Source organism: Ranitomeya variabilis, chromosome 2, assembly GCF_051348905.1.
Source record: "Ranitomeya variabilis isolate aRanVar5 chromosome 2, aRanVar5.hap1, whole genome shotgun sequence".
NCBI lineage: Eukaryota > Metazoa > Chordata > Amphibia > Anura > Dendrobatidae > Ranitomeya > Ranitomeya variabilis.
This window is the reverse complement of record NC_135233.1, coordinates 29,306,192-29,318,319: the sequence shown is the minus strand read 5'-3', so window position 1 is coordinate 29,318,319 and position 12,128 is coordinate 29,306,192. Positions and strand designations below refer to the sequence as shown.

At 42.5% G+C, this 12,128-nt stretch overlaps 1 non-coding gene across 1 annotated transcript; it reads left to right on the top strand.

Annotated features, from left to right (window-relative positions):
* The first annotated feature begins 11,206 nt into the window (after nt 1-11,206).
* TRNAS-GCU (transfer RNA serine (anticodon GCU)) lies at nt 11,207-11,288 on the top strand. Its single transcript has one exon. It is a non-coding gene; the product is annotated as a tRNA-Ser (tRNA).
* Nucleotides 11,289-12,128: the final 840 nt, after the last annotated feature.

Below are 12,128 nucleotides of genomic sequence, written 5' to 3'. Positions count from 1 at the left end.
TTGATCCTATGTGGCTGCCTTTTCCGTGAGTGTGTGTGGTTGTGGCTGTGGCACATACAGATACCACAGCCTCCATCTGGCTAGCTGAGCCTTGTGGTTCTCCACTAGTCTGGGAGCCGGTTCCCCCACAGCAATCTGGTCCCTCCACCCAACTACAGTTGGCGTGGATATGGGCCCCATGGGTGGATTCCTCACTACCCGTGCCCCTGGGACCCCTGCTCTCTCTTCTTTCTGTCAGGAGCTTCTCTCTATCTTCCTTGTTCTCTCTCTCTCCTCTGGTGCTGGGACGAGCTCCTCAGTGCTCAAGTCCCCAGGTCCAACTATCCAACTCCCCAACTAACTCCTCCCTCTTGTTTTTATGACAACTCCTCTCACTGTCACTCTCTCCACCCACACCTTCTACCTAGTCCCTCAATGGCTTGGAGGGTTCTGGTGTTGGATGCTAGTGTGTAGGTATTGGGTAGTGTCCCCTCCTTACCCGAGAGCAGAGTACCACACGTCTGGGTGAGGTGCAGTACCTCTGTGGCGAAAGGACCCTCAGGTGCGCCACAGTATTATCAGTCATTATACAGGAGGAGGAGGAGGTGAGCTGTGACATCACCTATTGTGGATGGTGGATCCTGTGTGATCAGCTTTGTACAGGAGTGTTACTTCTCTTTGTAAACCTGTCTCTGATGATGAACGTTTCTCGAAATAACAGGAAGTATGAATCTAAAAGAACCCCAATGGCTAGTATTAAAATTGCAAGATTACTAATTGTTTTTTTATTATTATTACAGATTGTGATATAAAAAAATTGCTAAAATAAAGAAAGAATGTAATGTACACAAAAACCTGTTTTAAACAATAGGTTACTGTCTTATGACGCATTCCTGTTAATAAGCAATACATGGAAAAAAAACAATAACAGCACTGTGCAGAAGGTCTAGATAAGTGGGAAAAATGCTCAGTAAAAATGCTTCCAAAAAGGGAAGTGATAATAGTTTATTTTTATCAGCTACCAAAATGCAAAGCGAATTAACAAAAGAGAAATCATAATCGTATCATAATTGGTGACGGCTCTATGTCTTCAAAACAGCATTGTTTTCTCTCGATAGACTTGCAGAATATCAGAGATTTTTTAGGATTATTGCCAGGTGTGTGAGTAACCAATTATACCAGACAGGTGATTTTTCATCATTTTCATACGTAAGTTGAAACTGTCAGTAACTGAAGCAGAAATAGATGTGTGGGAAGCTTTAAACTGGGTGAGGAACAGTCAACCTCTACTATAAAGGTGAGGTCGTGGAAGACAGTCTTATTTCATAGGTCACACACCGTGGCAAGACTGAGCATAGCAACAAAAATCAAGGTAGTTATACTGCATTGGCAAGGTCTCTCCCAAGCAAATACTTCATTGCAGAAATTTTGATTTCTCTTGTGTTCACTCACTTTGCATTTTGCTAATTGATAAAAATAAACTAACACCTCTATTTTTGAAAGCTTCTTACTGTGCTGAATTTTTTTCACCGCTGTCTAAAATTTCTGCGCAGTATTGTATAATTACTAAATTGTAGTATAGCAATGTTGAAAAAACTGGAACTTGATATTTGCAGGATAAAGGAAAACTAAAGTTTGAAATGAATGATTAAATTGTCCTTTGTACTAAATCAGATACAGCAGTGTGGGGGGAGGATCCTGCTGCAGTCAGATGTATTAGGCCATGTTCACACTTTGTGGGTGACCTCTGCGGGTTCTCCCGCAGCGGATTTGATAAATCTGCAGGGCAAAACCGCTGCGGTTATCCCTGCAGATTTATCGCGTTTTGTTCCGCGGTTTCCGCTGCGGGTTTCCGCCTATACTATTGATGCTGCATATGCAGCAATATGCAGCATCAATAGTAATGTTAAAAATAATAAAAATTGGTTATACTCACCCTCTGATGTCCTGATCTCCTCGGCGCTGCACCCGGCGGTCCGGTTCCAAAGATGATGTGCGAGAAGGACCCTTCGTGACGTCACGGTCATGTGACCGCGACGTCACGGTCATGTGACCACGACGTCACCGCAGGTCCTGTTCGCACAGCAACTCTGACCGGCCGGCCGCGTGCAGCGCTGAGAGGTGAGTATAACATGATTTTTTATTTTTATTCTTTTTTTTACCCCAAATATGGTTCCCAGGGCCTGGAGGAGAGTCTCCTCTCCTCCACCCCGGGTACCACCCGCACATTAACCACTTACTTCCCGCAACGTGGGCACAGCCCCATGCGGGAAGTAAGCGGAACAATGCATTCCTATGGGTGCAGAATCGCAGCGATTCTGCACAAAGAAGTGACATGCTGCGGGTTTTAAACCGCTGCGTTTCTGCACGGTTTTTCCCGCAGCATGTGCACAGCGGTTTGCGGTTTCCATAGGGTTTACATGCAAATGGAAACGCTATGGAAACTGCTGCGGACCCGCAGCATCAAAATCGCGGCGGTTCCGCGGTAAAAACCGCAAAGTGTGAATATGACTCAATACAAAACTCACAAAAATTAATACATATGCGTGGCCGAGAGACAAGGATTGTTATATCTCTCCCAATATTTCTGTCCGAAACAATAGGACAGTCTAGGAAACTCCCCAATAAATACAAAACAACAGAACGGAGTATACAAGTCCCAATACGCATTTTATTTAAAAATTGTATAATTTTATTTATATTATCAAAATATATAATTCAAACTGAGTAATTAAATATAAATACAATACATATAAATAACAGGATTAGTGGAGGAGGAAACACTATAATAGTGGCGGAGCGGATGACAACACCTATCACATCATATCACAAGGACTGCTATTGTGGGAGCCATAGTATGAAAACAGTCTGTGGCAATAGCCCTAATCATCATAGCTATATTGCTCAAAAAGAAAAAAAAAAAAAAAAGTTGCAACAGTGCAGGTTATATCACTAGCTAAAGTGCCATAGTGCCTACAGGACTCATCACCTCATATCATATAAAGCAGCTTACCCATTAGGTCTGAGATGTCTCACCACGCTCCACACACCACCCCCTTGACGCACGTTTCGCGGTCGCTTTCTCAAAAAACCCCTTTTTGAGAAAGCGACCGCGAAACGTGCGTCAAGGGGGTGGTGTGTGGAGCGTGGTGAGACATCTCAGACCTAATGGGTAAGCTGCTTTATATGATATGAGGTGATGAGTCCTGTAGGCACTATGGCACTTTAGCTAGTGATATAACCTGCACTGTTGCAACTTTTTTTTTTTTTTTTTTTTTTTTTTTTCTTTTTGAGCAATATAGCTATGATGATTAGGGCTATTGCCACAGACTGTTTTCATACTATGGCTCCCACAATAGCAGTCCTTGTGATATGATGTGATAGGTGTTGTCATCCGCTCCGCCACTATTATAGTGTTTCCTCCTCCACTAATCCTGTTATTTATATGTATTGTATTTATATTTGATTACTCAGTTTGAATTATATATTTTGATAATATAAATAAAATTATACAATTTTTAAATAAAATGCGTATTGGGACTTGTATACTCCGTTCTGTTGTTTTGTAAAGTGTGAATATGGCCTTACATCCACACACCATGAGATGGATAGGGGGGGGGCATGGCTAATCTGAGACTCTTGAGTTGTAATTGTAATATGAGACAAAGTACGATTAGAGTAAAGGGGGAGATAAAGGGAGGAATATACAGGCAATCCCAATCTGAGGTGTGAACAGAAAAGTGGACCCCATTCTCTAAAAGGAGTGAGTTCTGGAAGTAAAACTGTTATCTATCAGACTTTTAGGCCATGTGCACACGTTCAGTATTTTTCGCGTTTTTTTCGCGTTTTTTCACTATAAAAACGTGATAAAAACGCGAAAAAAAATGCTAACATAAGCCTCTCATTATTTTCAGGGTATTCCGCATTTTTTGTGCAAATGTTGCATTTTTTTCCGCGAAAAAATCGCATCGCGGAAAAAAAAGCAACATGTTCATTAAATTTGCGGAATTGCGGGGATTCCGCACACCTAGGAATGCATTGATCTGCTTACTTCCCGCACGGGGCTGTGCCCACCATGCGAGAAGTAAGCAGATTATGTGCGGTTGGTACCCAGGGTGGAGGAGAGAAGACTCTCCTCCACGGACTGGGCACCATATAATTGGTAAAAAAAAACAAAAGAATTAAATTAAAAAATAGTGATATACTCACCTTCAATGGCCCCCGCAGTCTTCCCGCCTCTCCGGTGCATGCCGCCCCTTCCGTTCCTATAGCTGGTGTGTGTGAAGGACCTGCGATGATGTCGCGGTCTTGTGATTGGTCGCGTGACCGCTCATGTGACCGCTCACGTGACCGCGACGTCATGGAAGGTCCTGCGCACACACACCATCTATAGGAACGGACGCCGCTGAGGAGATCGGCTGTCTGCAGGTGAGTATAACCATTTTTTTATATTTTTTTATTATTTTTAAACATTCTATCTTTTACTATTGATGCTGCATAGGCTGCATCTATAGTAAAAAGTTGGTCACACTTGTCAAACACTATGTTTGACAAGTGTGACCAACCTGTCAGTCAGTTTTCCAAGCGATGCTACAGATAGCTTGGAAAACTTTAGCATTCTGCAAGCTAATTTAGCTTGCAAAATGCTAAAAAAACCGCGAAAAAAACGGGAAAAAAACGCAAAAAAAAAAAATGCGGATTTCTTGCAGAAAATTTCCGGTTTTCTTCAGGAAATTTCTGCAAGACATCCTGACGTGTGCACATACCCTTACTGTACCTGTGTATATACAGTATATGTATATATATATATATGTACCGTATATACAGGTTGCTAAAAAGTTTGACTTTTTGCAAAAAATTATTTTTGCTTAGTCTCAATGCTTAGAGGCTTAGGAGCCATAACTCCTGCTTTATTCTTTAGTGGAAAGAGCTATAATTTTTATTGGCACTATTTAAGAAGCATGATTTTTTTTTATCTCTACTTATTTAATTTTAGATAGGATGAAAAAAATAGCTATTCTGGCTTTTTTCAGTATTCATTATCCAAGATAAATAATTAAATAGTTTTTTTTAGTGCAGGTTATTACAGGTGCAAATATACCAAGTTTATGTATTTTGTAAAACAAGAAAAGAATCCAGCTTCCAAAAATAATCCAATTTATTGAGAGTAAAATGCAAAGTCCAAAAAACGTGGTGAACAAGAGAGTGAGTAGCAGCAGGCTACGCGTTTCGAACAGTGTGTTCTTTTTCAAAGCACACTGTTCGAAACGTGTAGCCTGCTGCTACTCACTCTCTTGTTCACCACGTTTTTTGGACTTTGCATTTTACTCTCAATAAATTGGATTATTTTTGGAAGCTGGATTCTTTTCTTGTTTTGCTCTACTATTTATGTGATGACTGCACGGTATCCGAGCTTCCCCACAGCACATGCCTAGCAGGTGAGCTGGTTTCATTTTTTTTTTTTTTTTTTTCTTTCTTATGTATTTTGTGGAGGGAATCTGATTTTTTTTACTATAATAAACAATTGTTATTTTTTTATTTTAACATGATTTTTTTCTACATTAAAGACAGCTATAGAGAGTTGTAGGATGTCGCTCAAGGTGCCAGGTTTCCAGTGGAAGTTCAAGCTCGGATCTTGCTGGTCCTTTAGAATCTGCTAAGGGACAGTTTAGTAGGTATAATCACCCCTGCTTGACGCTGCCCAGGTTTTCGGCAGTATATACCACGGGACAGGTTCCCTTTAAGTTTTTCACATTTTTTTCAAGGTGTTCTGTTCCGTTAAAAAACAAAACAAAAACAGACTTTTATACTTTACAGAAACCTCTACCATATGTATAAAAAACCCTTCAAGTCTCAAGATCCAAGTTCACTTCCATGTGGGAAGGAAGGACGGGGAGATCCGTCTCTGGATGCTATTAGTCAGTCCCAAGAATTCTCTTCTCTCTTCTTCTAATTGATATTCTTTGTTGAGACTCATGGACATCTTCCCGAGGGATCAGAACGAGACGGCCCATTCCAGAGACAGAAAGCAGATGACCCTTCTTAAAATAAGAAGAACCGTCTGGATCAGGAAGGAAGCTCAGATAAAGTGTGTGGGCTGCGCGGGGAACCTTGGGATCCTGGGACTAGGAGGCACCGAGTCGTCTTCTGTAACTTGTTAGTCTCATTGTTGTAATTGATAATAAAAATAACAACCCGGCAATGTACAAGGGTGCAGAGGTAACAGGAGTACAGGGGTGCAGAGGTAACAGGAGTACAGGGGTACAGAGGTAACATGAGTACAGGGGTGCAGAGGTAACAGGAGTATAGGGGTGCAGAGGTAACAGGAGTACAGGGGTGCAGAGGTAACAGGAGTACAGGGGTGCAGAGGTAACAGGAGTACAGGGGTGCAGAAGTAACAGGAGTACAGGGGTGCAGAGGTAACAGGAGTACAGGGGTGCAGAGGTAACAGGAGTACAGTGGTGCAGAGGTAACAGGAGTATAGGGGTGCAGAGGTTGCAGGAGTACAGGGGTGCAGAGGTACCAGGAGTACAGGGGTGCAGAGGTTGCAGGAGTACAGGGGTGCAGAGGTAACAGGAGTACAGGGGTGCAGAGGTAGAGGAGTACAGGGGTGCAGAGGTAGCAGGAGTACAGGGGTGCAGAGGTAGCAGGAGTACAGGGGTGCAGAGGTAACAGGAGTACAGGGGTGCAGAGGTAACAGGAGTACAGGGGTGCAGAGGTAACAGGAGTATAGGGGTTCAGAGGTAACAGGAGTACAGGGGTGCAGAGGTTGCAGGAGTACAGGGGTGCAGAGGTACCAGGAGTACAGGGGTGCAGAGGTTGCAGGAGTACAGGGGTGCAGAGGTAACAGGAGTACAGGGGTGCAGAGGTAGCAGGAGTACAGGGGTGCAGAGGTAGCAGGAGTACAGGGGTGCAGAGGTAGCAGGAGTACAGGGGTGCAGAGGTAGCAGGAGTGCAGAGGTAGCTGGAGTACAGGGGTGCAGAGGTAACAGGAGTACAGGGGTGCAGAAGTAGCAGGAGGAGAGGGGTGCAGAGGTAACATGAGTACAGGAGAGCAGAGTTAACAGAAGTACAGGGGTGCAGAGGTAGGAGTACAGGGGAAAAGGGGTTATAGGAGTACAGGGGTGCAGAGGTAGCAGGAGTAAAGGGGAGCAGAGGTACAAGGGAGCAGGAATATAGGGATGCAGAAGTAACAGGAGTACAGGGGTGCAGAGGTAACGAGTACACTGGTGCAGAGGTAGCAGGAGGAAAGGGGAGCAGAGGTAACAGGAGTACAGGGAAGCAGAGGTACAAGGGAGCAGAAGAACAGAGGTGCAGAGGTAGCAGGAGTACAGGGGAGCAAAGGGATCAGGAGTACATGGGAGCAGATCTACAGGGGTGCAGAGGTAGCAGGAGTACATGGGAGAAGATGTAACAGGAATACATGGGGTGCAGAGATATCAATATAGGGTTACAATCTATTGTAAATAATATAAATGTGGAAAAGTAAAAAAACGAAAACACCAAAATTGTCATTTTTTGTTGTTGTTGTGTTTCCCTCAAAAAAATGTAAGAAAAAGTAATCAAAACCTCAAAACATATCTCAAAAGGGTATCAATAAAAATGCAGCTCAGAAAAAACAGGCCCTAACACAGGTCAATAGAGAGAAGTAAAATGTTAAGGCTATGTGCACACGTTCAGGTTTTTTAGCTTCTTTTTGCGTTTTTCGTGATAAAACGAGATAAAAACGCATACATATGCATCCTATCATTTAGAATGCATTCTGCAATTTTTGTGCACATGATGCGTTTTTTTCCACGAAAAAAACGCATCGCGGTAAAAAAAGCAGCATGTTCATTAATTTTGCCGATTTTTCATGTTTTTCCCGCTATTTAATGCATTGGGAAAAACACGCAAAAAAAGCATAAAAAAAAACGCGCAAAAAACGCATAAAAAAACACAAAAAAAAACGCATGTGGATTTCTGGCAGAAATCTCCGTTTTTTGTCAGGAAAGTTCTGCAAGAAATCCTGAACGTGTGCACATACCCTAAAGGACTCTGAAAATGTTGATCAAAAGGAAGTGGTTTTTTTTTCTTTTGCTAAATTTAGATTTTTTTTTTAACCACTAAAAAATAAAATGTATGTTTGGTATCAGCGTAATCGCACTGACATGATGAATCGTGCTGCCAGCTCATTTTTACAGCGCTATGAATAAAAACCAAAAAGCAATGGTGGAACCACATTTTTTTTAACAATTTCACGACACTTTGAATTTTGTTCCTCGATTTTAGTACATTATATGGTAAAATTTGTGGTGTTAATAAAAACTACAACTTCTCCCACAAAATAAAACCCTTATGCGGCAATGTACATGGGATAAATAAAAGTTATGACTTTTGGAAGAAAGGAAAGAAAAAAAGAAAATAAGAATAAAAAAATTGCCAGGTCTTGAAAGAACTACAACCTATCTGGCTTGAATATTGAGACTTTCTGATTGGACCTTCAATCTGGATAATAAAATTAATCTTTATTCCTAAATTGCTGATATATTCGGCAGCACTTTACAATTCAGAGGGGACATGTACAAACAATATCAGACATTATAGAGTTACACATAATTCAACAAGTAAACCAGAGGAGTGAGGGGACTGCACACAAGAGCCTACAAGGTCAGTGCGGGAGACACAAAAGGTGAGAAGTGCATGTAGTGGATGGTCCAGCCATCAATATAATCACTAAAGGTATTAAGTTGCGTGAACCGGTCACCGGCCAGTATCTGTATAAGTATTAATGCCAAGTGCTATTGATGGCGGGAGTGGGAACAGATGATCGTGTTGGAGAATGGAGCACAGGAGATAAAACGCTGCAAAGCCGTGCGGCTCCCGGTCCTGAATAAAACCATGCGGAACTGATCCGAAGGAGAAAAGTTACAGGAGGGATAGAATTAGTTAGTGCTCCAGGTCAGGTGACGGTGACAAAGTCAGTGTTTGCTATAAAAGGCCAAGAGAAGAGATTTGACGCTAAGGGACGAAGCAGATGCTCTCACTTCAGATCCAGTGGCCGAGAAAGTTGGCCGAAGGCCACGTGTGCCAGCAAAGCCCAGACTCAGACGATGGTCAAGCACCGAAGATCAGAGCAAGGCCAGTCAAGGTCCAGACTTCACCCGTTGACAGCCAAGCAACGAAAACTGGAACGACGCCGGTCAAGGTTCCCGACCCAGACGAAGATGGTCAACAGTCAAGGACCAGCCCCCATCGATATAGACAAAGGAGACACTTGTCGACGGTCAAGTACCGAAAAGGCCCTGAGGATAGTCAGCCAGAGACTCGAGCCTGGGCTGGTGATCAGGGAAGATGTTTAAAACGGACCATCACTTTCAGCATGGACTTACGGTACCAGACGTGGGCAGGCTGCAGGCCAGATGTTGGCCTGATGATGATGAAGCAGCCCAGAGCGCTGATAGACTTGGTTAGGGCTAGTGAGACGGAACAGCGGCTCTTGTCAGTACCCGGACTTTTCCCACTAAATATGGTGTTTGTCCCCCTCCCAACTAGAGTAGGCTGGACTGCAGACCCTGAGCTAATCTCAAGATTCTGTTTTGTATACTAACCAACCTATCTCTATCTATATAATTGTTTTTGCCTGTAATTCTATGAATATTGTTCATGTGTGATTTGCAATAACCGTTTTTCCCTAATAATCCTCTTAAGTGAATAAATCAAATTGTTTTTTCCGCCTGGTGTCTCAGCTATTGCATTCAGTCCACCTGCTTACAATAAAAGGGAGCAGATTCTGGAAAAAAATTAGGAAGGGAGAACAGGGAACAGTTACATTAGTGAGGTGAGGTAATAGGACTGTGTAATTAAATGTGTTTTTAGGGCGCACTTAAAACTGTGGGCAATGAGAATGAACTAGATTGTCTGAGGTAGAGCATTCCAGAGAACTGGCGCAGCACGAGAGGAGTCTTGAAGACAGGAGTGAGAAGTTTGGATTAAAAGATGTTAGTCTTAGATCAGTTGCGGATCGGAGAGCATGGTTAGACTGATATAAAGAGATAAAGAGAGAGATGAATGGAGGTACTGAACTGTGGAGAGAAAGGGTAGGATGGTAGACATGGATGAGGAGATGTAGGGTGGTGAAGAACAGTGGAGAGGTTGAATAGAGTGATAGACAGTGATGAGGAGGATAAGTCTGGCAGTGCAGATCTGTGAAGAGGATGGGTAGGTGGTAGACAGTGATGAGGAGAAGATGCATGGCAGTGCAGATCTGTGGAAAGGACAGGTAGGATGGTAGACATAGATGAGGAGGAGATGTATGGCAGTGCAGATCTGTGGAAAGGACAGGTAGGATGGTAGACATAGATGAGGAGGAGATGTATGGCAGTGCAGATCTGTCGAAAGGACAGGTAGGATGGTAGACATAGATGAGGAAGAGATTTATGGCAGTGCAGATTGGTGGAGAAGGTGAGAAGGGTTGTAGACAGAGATGAGTGAGGAGAAATAAATAATCTTTATAAAAATAAAGATTATTATTATTAGAAGTAGGACAGTGTAAAACTGTGGAGGATTTTGTGAGAGTGATACGTTTACGATGTATTTTATAGCAGATGGGTTACCAGTGCAATGACTGGCAAAAGGTGGAGTCATCGGTGTACTGGCTGGACAGAAATACGCCCCTGGTTGCTGCATTCAGGATAGAAAGCACCAGAGGGAATGAATGGAGCAGCGGTCGAGAATGTGCTCATTGAGCAATTCTAATGGGGATAAAGTGCCTCATTCTGCCTAATAGTGTGGACCCTACTGATCCACAATATTATAACTTATATTTTAACTTATCCTGTGGATAGGTGATGACGACTTACCTTCACTGCATAATTCCTTTACATTCAGTGTCCAGCACTGCATTGATAGTTTTCGATAGAGTATTGTTTTCCTGCACTGCCATCTAGTGGTTCACACTGTGCTAAAGTTCATTGTAGCACTTAGACCATAAGAGAATTAGGAGATACTGCCACCTGGTGGAACAATAAGATTCAATGGCCAATACAACTACTGTATGTTATATAAAAATAAAAGATATTGAGAGAGGAATTAGATTTTTAGTAATTTATTTATTTCTATATATTGTATATTACAATCGCACTGTGATCAGTAGGAAAACCTATGGCAACACATACAGTTTGTGTGCCAACATGGCTCACCCAACTGTATGTCTGTGAGCATGCTGCAAGGGGGAGGGGAAACAGATGACGAGGTGGCCGAGTGGTTAAGGCGATGGACTGCTAATCCATTGTGCTCTGCACGCGTGGGTTCGAATCCCATCCTCGTCGCAAGTTTTTTTTTGTTTTTTTTTAAGTTTATTTTACATTAAATTAACTAACATAGGATAAAATAAAAATTGAAGCTAAAAACTGGGAGAAAAGAAGCCCTAAGGTAATAAAGGTGTTTCTTTGAGAACAACATAAAATAAAATTGAAATGAAAACCCAGACAAAGCAAAAGTGATCTACAAAATATTAATGGAATACTAAGGAACATCTATGAAAAGCTATAGTTGTGCTCAAAAGTTTACATACCCCTGCAGAATTTTTGCTTTCTTGGCCTTTTTTCAGAGAATATGACTGATAACACCAAAACTTTTTCTCCACTCACGGTTAGTGGTTGGGTGAAGCCATTTATTGTGTTTTCTCTTTTTAAATCATAATGACAACCCAAAACATCCAAATGACCCTGATGAAAAGTTCACATACCCTGGTGATTTTGGCCTGATAATGTGCACAGAAGGTGACACAAATGGGCTTGAATGGCTACTAAGGGTAACATCCAAAAACAGAACAGACAGCACGTCATTTTTTATTTAAATTAATTTATGTATAGCGCAGGTGCCGGCTGATGAATACACCCATCAACGGCATCTTCAGCGACAACAGGCATAGGCTTATGGGAGTAGTACTCACATCAACCTACGCCTCTGTGACCAGCGGTAAACTTTTTACTGCCGGTCACAGCTGCTGACTCACGCTGTCATCTGACAGCGTGGGAACTGCAGCACTCTGACCTACCACCGATCAGAGCTGCTGGTGTTTCTTGTGCTGTCATGCAGATGACAGCATGGGAAACACTCGACGTTCGGGGTGCCGAACCCAAACAGTAACACAGACTTCCTGGAGA